Consider the following 11,274-nt stretch of genomic DNA (forward strand, 5'->3'; position numbering starts at 1 on the left):
TATTGGGGTAAAAGCTTACAGTTACAAGGCCCTAAAGAGTCCACCTCAAGGCTGATTTCTCACCAAAGTCAGTTGCCACGTGCTGAAGCAAGATGGTCGCTGATCTCGGCGATGATTTGGGCTCTCCCTCTGGGTTTGTCTGGCAGGGCTTCCTATATAAGTCTCAGCTGTCTTCCTGAGGTCAGCTGTAAGCTATCAGGCAAATGGACCATCTCTCCTGGAAGCTTTAGCTGTTTGAGAATTCTTCTTTCTGTCACATGGCAGGCAGGCTAGAAATGACAAAGTTCTCTCCTCTGGTGTCTATAGAGCTCTCTCTCTTCCTGTGTGTTTTCTTCAGTGAGTGTCCATTTATCTCAGGCCACCAAGGGGGCTGGGATTCAACTCTGAGTCACACCCTACTGACATGGTTGAATCAAAGCCCTAATCTTTTATCAAGTAAACTTAAAACCTTTGGATTTAATATAATCCAAGTGTATCACACCCAGAAAAACAAACCAGTTTACAAATATAATTTTTCTCTTTTCTTGGGATTTATAAATGATCTAAACTCCATAACAACCGTTTCTGAGTTCGAAAGCTCTGTTCTGAATACTGTATTTAAGTTGCCTAATTTTATTCTCATAAAAAGCACTATGAAATATACATTGGTTATACTAACTTGTTTATAATCATGTCAAGAAAACATTACTATTACATATGTACTTCAAATTAAACATTAATAATAGATTTAACATATATTTCTTAAATAAGCTTAATTGACACTGTGGAGTTTTTAAAAGTGATCCTAAGGATCAACTTAAGAATTCCAGAAAGGTGAGAATAACTATTATGAGGATCAAATGTTAAAAGATAATACAGGAGGGGATTGTGAGAAGATGGAGGAGTATGGAGATCCATGGCTTGGTCCTTCAAACAAAATAACTACTTGTATTAGTCAGCCAAAGGGGTGCTGATGCACAGTACCAGAAATCTGTTGGGTCTTTTAAAGGGTATTTATTTGGGGTAGAAGCTTACAATTACCAGGACATAAAAGCATAAGTTACTTCCCTCACCAAAGTCCCATGTTGAGGCAAGAGGGTTGCCAATATCTGCAACAGTTCAGGCTTCCTCTGCCCCTTAAGGCTCCATGGTCTCACCTTCTTCTAATATCAGCTGTAGGCTGGTATAAGTCTCTTTCTACTGGGGCTCCTTGCTCTCCACACTCAGCTCCTCTGCTCTCGCTACTATGCCAGCTGTAAACTATCAGGTGAATGGCTTGTCTCTTCCTGGGGCCTCTGCTGTGTCTCATGGAGCCTTTTCTCTGTACTCACATATCTGCTTCTCTGTGTATGTACTTCCTGGGGCTCCAGCATTAAAAACTCTAACTCCTCTGCCATGTTGTTCTCTCTGTGAGTCCCCACCTATCAAGTGGGTGAGAACTCAAGTCCTACCGACTTAGCCAATCAAAGCCTTAATTATTGTTTAATCAAATAAAAGTGAAACATCTAAATTTAATACAATCAAATATGTCCAAATGAACAGACCAGTTTACAAACCTAATCCAATATCTATTTTTGGAATTCATAAACAATATCAAACTGCTACACTATTAAACAGACAGACACTGTCTGAAACAGCTATTTTGAAAATCCAGAGTCCAGAAGAGCATCCAAGGAAGAGCAGGAGGAAGAGGCTGATGAATTTTTGTAAAGAACAGCAAATTGCTCTCTCCATGCAGCAGATACTGTTTCCATCCCCCACTCCCTTGGGAGGCTGCTTTGGAGTCCAGCCCCTGGTTAGCTCACTGGTGAAAGAATGGAGGTGAAAATTCTCTTCTCCAAGACCAGGAATTGGCATGACTGATCACTTATCACAGCTTTTGATTAGCAATTTTGGACCATGAGGATTCAGGCTCTGAGGGCAGTCATTGTTTCAACCCACCTCAGACAAAGGCAGTGACAGTCATTGTTTCAACCTGCCACACAAAAAATTGGGGGCCACAATGTTTCAAACTTCCCTGGACTGAGGAAGCAGTCATGGAGATTTAAGGATGCTATATTTCCTCAGGGATGCAGGATACAGTTTGCTAAATGGCTGCATTTGTTGGGCAGATCAAGAAAACTCATCACTGTAGTCCTGCACAAACTGCTCTTGTCACTCTTCCTGATTCCCTTCTCCGGTCTCTGTGTCCCCTTGTATATCTCTGGCCATAATTTCAGCTGGGAAAGACTAATTTAGAAAAGTCCTCTCCTCCCAGAATTTTCCCTCCAGGCAAAGACAGCTTGAGAAAATGAAAAGAGTGAAAAAACTAAAGAGGCAGAAAGTCTGGTGCAAATGCCTGTTAGCTTCAAACACCTAGGAGAAGGAAGTCTGTCCCCTGGGAAACAGAGAGGATAATCAAACACCTGCAAACAGAAGAATTCCAAAACAAGAAAAATCCCACAACAAGACTAAGTTTCAGACAGTTGGAAAACGCTGCAGACTGCATTTACCTTTGGTACATCTCTCTGATACAAGGATTGAAGCTCAAGGAAATCTCTCTTTATACTTAGCTGGTAACAAAATCAAGAAACAGATATGTCAGGGACTAAATCCCAGATTTAACATTTAAAAATATTAAAATGTACAGAGTTCAACAAAAAAGTACAAGACAAAGAAACACAAAATAAGGCCCATCCATGGGCATAAGATAAAAATACAGAAAACCAGAAAGTGGACATATTAAATAAATTCTTTTTAAAAATGTTATTTAAAAGGCTAAGGAAGATGAAGAATACTGGGAAAGAACTAAAGGATATCAGGAACAAAATGAATGAGCTATATAAGAACCTTGGTAAAGAGATAGAAATTTTAAAAAGGAACCAAACAGACCTCCTGGATTCAACGCCATAATAACTGAAATTAAAAATTCCCCGGGGAGCTTCAAAAGCATCTTGGAGATTCCAGAAGAAAGAATCAGTGAACTAGAAGACATAACACTTAAATGAGTCAGGCTGAGGAGCAAAAAAAGAAAAAAGAATTATAAAAAGTTAAAATAGCCTAAGACAGTATGGGATACCATCAAATGTACTAATATACATGATATAGGGATCCCAGAAGGAGAATAAAGACAGAAAGGGGCAGAAGGAATAGACAAAGAATTAATGATCCATGGACACGGAGAGAGGACTGGAGTAAAGAGCAGGTGAACTCTGGGTATTTATAAGTCTGTGATTTAAACTACAATGGTGGGAATGCTCTTTTGGCACATATGGCAGTGGAGGATTACTGGTACAAGGCATTTGGGGTGGAGAAATACATAGGATAGAGAATGCCAGTGCCAGGCTTCCATAAAAATGAAAGTGTTCACCTTCTCATAGTATGTTATCTTAGTGGGCAAAGACAAAATAAACAAGAAAATATTAAACTCCCATCCTGGGGAATCTGGATATGATCTCAATTATAGGGACAAGAATCTCTTGAGAACATAGGCATTATCTAATAAAAGAAAACAGACCAATATGACAAGTCCTTAATATTATTGCATGTAATTATGAACCTTATTCTCCAAAAATTAAAACTTAGTAGTTACCATAAGTTCTGAGCAGGGAAGAGGGAATAGAATAGATGGAACATAGGGCATTTTTAGGGCATTGGAATTGTTCTGCATGATCTTGCAATGACAGATACAACCATTTTAAATTTTAATTTTAAATTACTATGTAGTCCAAAATGTGGGCCATAATGTAAACCATTGGCCACAATTAGTAGCAATGCTTCAATATTTGTATATCAATTTTAACAAATGTACCATACACATGTATACAGTTGTTAATGGGGGTGAGTGGGAGAGAGGGAGGGATTGGATATATGATAACCTCCTTATTTTCTATGTGACTTTTCTGTAAACTAAAGTTTCTTTGAAGTTAAAATGAAAAAAATAAGACACTGGGGGAACATACAGAAGAAACTGTCACTGTACATAAAAGATAACACATCTTACAATGATGAAAACACAATGGGAAATTTTTTTATTTGTTATTTTTGTATTTTATTTGTTATTTATTATTATTTTATTTTATTGTTATTTCCACATTTATTTTTTTACTTTGTTTTTGAGAATGTTTTGGATTGCAGAAGGGTCAGAACTGTGGCAGGGGAGTATCACTGACATGGGGTATCAGTGATGGGTGTATATGTGGGGAGAGATGTACCTGGGGCATGCCTCTAAGGCATATGAAAATGTTTAAGTGATAATAGGGTGTCGTTGCAGTGGGTGAAGACCCACACAATAACTGAAAGAATATTGAATTTCCACCCTGGGAAGTCTTACTACATTCTCTAATAGAGTGGCAAGAATCACCTGAGTACATGGGCAGTGCCTAGAGAAGGAGGAGAAATCATTATGCCAGGACCTTGATATTGATGGCTGTACTTACAAACCTTTTCTTGTGAAATTGAAACTTAGTCAAATATTATATATTGCCTAAGGGTTACCTTCTGAAAGCCTCCTTGGTGCTTATGTGGCCCTCTTTAAGCCAAACACATCATATACTACCTTTCCCTGTTACGGGACATGACTACAGGGAAGAGCCTTCCTGGCACTGAGGAATTATTACCAAGCATGAACTAGTAATGCTTTTGGGAAAAGACCTTGACTAAAGGGGGAAATGTTAAATACAAAAAAAGTTTTTATGGCTAAGAGATTTCAAAGTGAGTCAGGAGGTCATTCCAGAAGTTATCCTCACACACATCTCAGCAGGATCTCATTGACTGCCACAGTAAACAGTGCCTCAAACAGTGGGGTTCCTGAGGGCTCTAGACACTATACGCAGGGTAGACAATCTCAGGAATTTGGTGCCCTACCAGTGGACCTTATTTTGGAATTTATGTTCCCCAATGTAACAGAGTTAGACTCATTTATAATTTCCCTACACACAGCTCAACCGCTCCTTTTATTTCAACCTATAATTAGCATTATACTCATTAAAATATATGTCCCAGACACTTAAATCATTGTTTTTTTTCATATGCTAGTTGAGCTTTGAATCTCAGGAAAGTTGCAACACCTGCACTCCAGTTCACTGGACTCACCCAGGATAAATAAGAAAAAAATGATGACGGACAATGCCCATCTCAAAAAACAGAGAGTGTTGGCAACTGCATGCAAGACAGTTTCATCCATCAGCATCGTGAGATATAATCCCCTTCTCAATCAGAAACAAAGTAGTCTTCACCATCCCAAACTCCTCAAGACTGAGGAATGAACAAACATAAAGGGCAAATGCCACTATTGACTAAAGTAGACTTATTTTTATTCTAGCATTGGAAAAACATGTATCAATGTAAAGGCAGTGGCATGTGCTGAGCTGGACCATGAGGAGTGCTGGCCCACAGCATTCCTGTGGCATAGGCATGCCAACCTGTGCAGGAGTGCCAGTCAATGCAGAGAGCTGATGCAGAAAGATGACACAACAAAAAGAGACACAGAGGAGAAATAATAAGAGACTTAGCAAAAACCAGGTGGAGCAAGAAAATGGTTGCATTTCTCCCACTTTGGAAGTTCCCAGGATTGGTTCCTGGAGTTGCCTAATGAGAATACAAGCAGACAAAGAAGAACACGCAGTGCACACTTTGGCAGCACATATACTAAAATTGGAATGATACAGAGAAGATTAGCATGGCCCATGCACAAGGATGACACGCAAATTCATGAAGCGTTCCATATTTTTGGGAAAAGGTTTTATAATGGATATGTGGGAGTACTGTATATTGTATATATGAGTTACTGTGATCTAAGGCTCTTGTGAAGAGAAGCTCAATAATTAGGAAAAAAGAAAAGAAAAAGATAGGATGTAGAATTTCTCCAAATCAATATGTATTCTATATCTAACCTTCATCGCTATTTTCCATTTTACTAGTAAGGGAACCTGACATTATATTGGGCTTCACTTTTCAGGAAGTTTTGGATCACAGAGTGGTTCAACAATGGTAGCGGAGGAATACTGGTATGGGATGTTATTGACAGGCGATATATGGTTGACAGGGAGTTATACAGGGCATGTGTCCAGGGTGCATGGAAATGTTTGGATATACTCATAGTGGAAACAATTAAAAGCAACAGCTGGGGGAGTACTGGGTTCCTGACTGGGGGGGGGGGGGGCTCTGTCGTGGTCCCTAGGGGAGCAGCGGCAGTCCCCCAGGTGCAACGGTAAGGACCAGGAAGGAATGAGGGTCAAACAGTGACCCCCTGATACTAATGACTATGCTTGTGAGCCTATACACCTGAAATAAGAACAAGGCCTAGAGCAGCACTGTGCCTAAGAGTTCCCTCCTGACAGCCTCCATGTTTCTCAAATGTGGCCAGTCTCAAAGCCAAACTCAGCATGTAAATGCAATGCCTGCCCCCAGCATGGGACATGACACCCGGGGATGAGCCTCCCTGGCACTGAGGGATCACTACAGAGTACCAGCTGATGACGTAACTAGAAAATGACCTTAAATTAAAGGTTCAATGCAGACCAGCAGAATATCCCTGTCTACATATAATAACAAGAGTTAAAAATGCTGTTTGACCTAAAGTAAGGGGGAAATGGAAAGGACAAATGAGTTTATATGGCTATGAGTCTCTAAAAAAGAGTCTGGAGGTTATCAGAGGGGTTGCCCTTATGCACATCTGAGCAGAGTCTCAGAGACAGATAAAGTAGATACAACCCCAGGTATTGGTCCTTGCAAGGGCTAAGGATACCCACAGGTTCTATGGTCATGGCAGATGGGGTTCACTGCCATGTCAGTTGGCCCTTCTTTGGAGCTGGTGTTTCTGCGTGATGGAGCTGGACTCAGATGTGATCTCTTTTCACAAGCCTTTCATGCTACTTTACTGGAATTGTAGTTGGTGCTGGGGTTTAAGATATATCTAGGGGATTTTAATCTCTGGACTGACAATATGATAGCCAGGCCTTGAGCTTCAACAGACTTCAGCTCCTACACTCTGATTTATTGGACTTACCCACTCAGCTAACATGGAGTTGAAGAATGTCAACCACCACACCATGGAGCCTAGAGTGCCTACAACTGAAAGCAGGAGGATTGCATCCAGTATCCATGTGGAATCTAAGCCCCCTCTTGACATAGATGTGGAATGGACACAACCAAGCCAAGGTCCACAGGAAGGAGGAATACAGTAAGTATTAGAGTGGACTTAATGATATTCTGTTCATGAACTATTGTGGCTAATAATCGAGAAAATGTGGCATTGGTGTGGAAAAAGTGGCCATGGTGGCTGCTGGGTGCAGGGAATAGGAGGAAGAGATGAGATGTGGAGGCATTTTCGGGACTTGGAGTTGTCCTCGGTGGTGTTGCAGGGACAATTGCCGGACATTGTATGTCCTCCCATGGCCCACTGGATGGAACGTGGGAGAGTGTGGGCTATGGTGTGGACCACAGGCCATAGGGTGCAGCACTGCCCAGAGATGTACTCACCAGATGTAATGGATGTGTCATGATGATGGGGAGAGTGTTACTGTGGGGGGAGTGGTGGGGTAGGGGCGGTGGGGGTGAATGGGGACCTCATATTTTTTTAACGTAATATTTTTTTTAAAATGAATAAATTGAGTAGAATTTGAAAAAAAAAAAGAACACAGTGAATGGACACAGAGAGCAGATGGGGGGGGCATAAATAAATAAATCTAATAAATAAATAAATAAAGGCAGTGGCCACCAGAAGTTATTAGGGGAGGAAGAGGGAAGAATAGGTATAACATGGGGTATTTGGGGGACATGGAGTTGTCTGAATAACATTGCAATGACAGATACTGATCATTACACATTTTGCAAAACCTATAGAACTGTCTGGCCTAAAATGTAAACTATAATGCGAACTATAACCTATGCTTAGTAGCAATGCTTCAATATGCGTTTATCAATTGTGACAAATGTACCACACTAATGAAAGATGTTGTTAATGTGGAAAATTGTGGTAGGGGGAGGGGTAGGTTATGTGGGAATTCCTCATATTCTTGATGTAACATTTATATAATCTAAATCTACTTTAAAAATTAAAAAAAAATTAAAAAACCCTTTAAAAAAGAGAATAGTTCAAATTAGAATCCTAACCTCAAAACTGGAAGAACTAGAAAAGAAGAGCAAACTAAACCCAATGCAAGCAGAAGGAAGGAAATAATAAAGATTGGAACACAGATAAATGAAATAGAAAACAACAAATAGACATAATTAGCAAAAACCAAAAGTTGATTCTTTGTAAAGATCAATAAAATTGACAAACCTTTAGCTGGAATGGCAAAGATAAAAAGAGAGAGGATTCAAGTAATGAAAACCAGAAATTAAGAGAGAAATATTACTACTGACTCCACTGAAATAAATAAAAGTATAAAAGGATACTATGAACAACTGTATGCCAATAAATTAGATAACCTAGATAAAATGGACAAATTCTTAGAAACACAAAAACCGCCTATATTGACCCAAGAAAAAATAGAATATGTCAATAAATGAATTAAAAGGAAAAAGATTAAATCAGTAACAAAAAGTTTCCCAACAAAGAAAAGCACGAGATGGCTTCACAGAAGAATTCCACAAAACATTCCAAGAAGACTTAACTCACATTCTACTCAAACTCTTCCAAAAAACTGAAGAGAAGGGAACTCTCCCCAATTTATTCTCTGAGGCCAATATCACCTCTTAACAAAGACAAAGACATCACAAGAAAAGAAAACTACAGGCCAATTATCTTTTATGACTATAGATGCAGAAATCCTCAACAAAATCCTAGTAAACTGAATCCCACAACATATAAAAGAATACTATACCATGATCACATTGAATTTATGACTGGTATACAAGGTGGTTCAACATAAGAAAATCAATTAATGCAACATACCACATTAACACAATGAAGGAAAAAAAACAAACATGTCATCATCCAATTGATGCAGAAAAGTCATTTGACAAAATCACGCACCCTTGAGAAAAATAAGAATAGAAGGAAACTTCCTCAACATGATAAAGTACATATACAAAAAGCCCACAGCTAACATCTTACTTAGTGGAGGAAGACTGAAAGCTTTCCCTCTAAGATCAGGAACAAAATAAAATTGCCCACTGTTACCACTGTCATTCAACATTGTACTTATAGCTCTTGCCAGAGCAATTAGGCAATAAAAATAAATAAACGGTATCCAAGTTGGGAAGGAAGATGTAAAAGTTTCCCTATTTGCAGATGATATGTTCCTATATGCAAAAAATCCTGAAAACTCCACAACATAACTCCTGGAACTAATAAATGAATTCAGCAAAACGGTAGGGTATTAAATCAACACCCAAAAATCAGTTTAGTGTTTAGATACACAAGCAATGAGCAATCAAAAGAAGAAATCAGGAAAATGATTCCATTTCCATAGCAACTAAACAAATAGAATATCTAGGAATAAATCTAACCAAGGATGGAAATGACTTTTACACAGAACACACAAAATATTGCTAAAAGAAATCAAAGGATTAAATAAATGGAAGGACATTCTGCATTCAAAAATTGGAAGACTAAATATCATTAAAAGGTCAGTCCTAACCAAAGCAATTTATAGATTCATCACAATCCCATTACAAACTCTAACAGCCTATTTTGCATAAATGAAGAAGACAATCATCAAATTTATGTGGAATAAACTACAATGTAAACCATTATCCATGTGGTGCAGCACTGCTCCAAAACATGTTCACCAAATGCAGTGAATATCCCATGATGATGAAGGAGGTTGTTGATGTGGGAGGAGTGGAGTGAGGGGAGTATGGGGTAAACGGGGACCTCTTACATATTTCGAATTTAACATTTAAAAATAAGAGAAAAAAAAATTTATATGGAATGGTAAGTGCCCTCGAATAGCTACAGCCATCTTGAAAAGTTGGAGGACTCGTATGATTGCCCTATCTTAAAACTTATTAAAAAGCCACAGTAATCAAAATTACATAGAACTGGCACAAAGAAAGAGATTTAGGGAATGAACTTGAGAGTGCAGAAATCAACCTGCACATTGTGGCCAACTGATTTTTAACAATGGAGGAAAAATCATTCAATTGGGAAAGAAAAGGTTCTTCAACAAATGGTGCTGAGAAAACTGGATCTTCATTTGCAAAAAAAAAGAGAAGGAAGACACTTTCCTCATACCTTATACAATAACCAATTCAAATGAACAGCAAAAAAGGAAATTAGGAGATTTCTATTTAAAGTGTCATAAAAATCGTAAAATATTAAGGAATAAATTTTTTAAAAGAATTTTGAAAATCAATGTAAAATATGGTTTTTCTATACACTTATGAACAAGGCAAACAAAATTCTGAAAACTATTCCATTTACAATAGCATCAAAAATAAAATACATAGGAATAAATTTTAAAAGAGGAGGACAAAACATATGCTCTGAAACTGAAAAAGAAATTATTGAAAGAAATTTGAGAAGGTCTAAATAAACGGAAATCATCCCATGTTCATTAGTCAGAAAATACTTTTAAGGTGGTGACACTGCAAATTGAACTACAGATTCAAAGCAATATCTATCAAAACCCCAGATGGCTTATTTATAGAAATTGAAAATTTGATCCTAAAAATTCATGTAGAAATTCAAGAGAGCTAAAATAGCCAAAACAGTCTTGAAAAATGAAAAACAAATTTGGGTGGCTCATATTTTCCCATTTCAAATCCTACTATAAAACTACAGTAATCAAAACAGCATGGTACTGTCAAAAGTGTAGACATATATATCAATGTAATACAATTCAAATTCCAGAAATAAGCCCTTATTGTACCAAAAAACTCAATAGGGAAATTGTCTTTTCAACAAATGGTGCTGGGACAAGTAAATAACCATATGCCAAAAAAGGAAAGAAAGAAAAAGACATTGGACAGCAACCTCATGCCATACCAAAAATTAATTCAAAATGGATTGAAACCTAAATGTAAGAGCTAATATTATAAAGATCTTAAAAGAAAAGGCAAGTTTTGTGATCTTGGATTAAGCAATGGTTTCTTAAATATGACACCCGAAATAGAAATAAAAAAAGAAAAAAAAGATAATTAGACTTCTTCAAAATTGAAAATATGCTTCAAATGAAACCACCAAAAAAGTGAAAAGACAAGTCATAGAAAGGGAGAAAATATGTTCAAATTATACATCTGATAAGGAACTTGTATCTAGAATATATAAATAACTCAATATTCCATAACAAAAAGCAACTATAACTCAATTAAAACATGAACAAAGGATATGAAAAGACATTTCTTCAAAGAGTATACTCAAATGGA

The 11,274-nt window shown here is 37.7% G+C and overlaps 1 non-coding gene across 1 annotated transcript; it reads left to right on the top strand.

Annotated features, from left to right (window-relative positions):
• The first annotated feature begins 5,583 nt into the window (after positions 1-5,583).
• LOC111766633 (U6 spliceosomal RNA) lies at positions 5,584-5,690 on the top strand. The gene has a single exon (XR_002798620.1). It is a non-coding gene; the product is annotated as a U6 spliceosomal RNA (small nuclear RNA).
• The last annotated feature ends 5,584 nt before the right edge of the window (positions 5,691-11,274 follow it).

Source organism: Dasypus novemcinctus, chromosome 4, assembly GCF_030445035.2.
Source record: "Dasypus novemcinctus isolate mDasNov1 chromosome 4, mDasNov1.1.hap2, whole genome shotgun sequence".
NCBI lineage: Eukaryota > Metazoa > Chordata > Mammalia > Cingulata > Dasypodidae > Dasypus > Dasypus novemcinctus.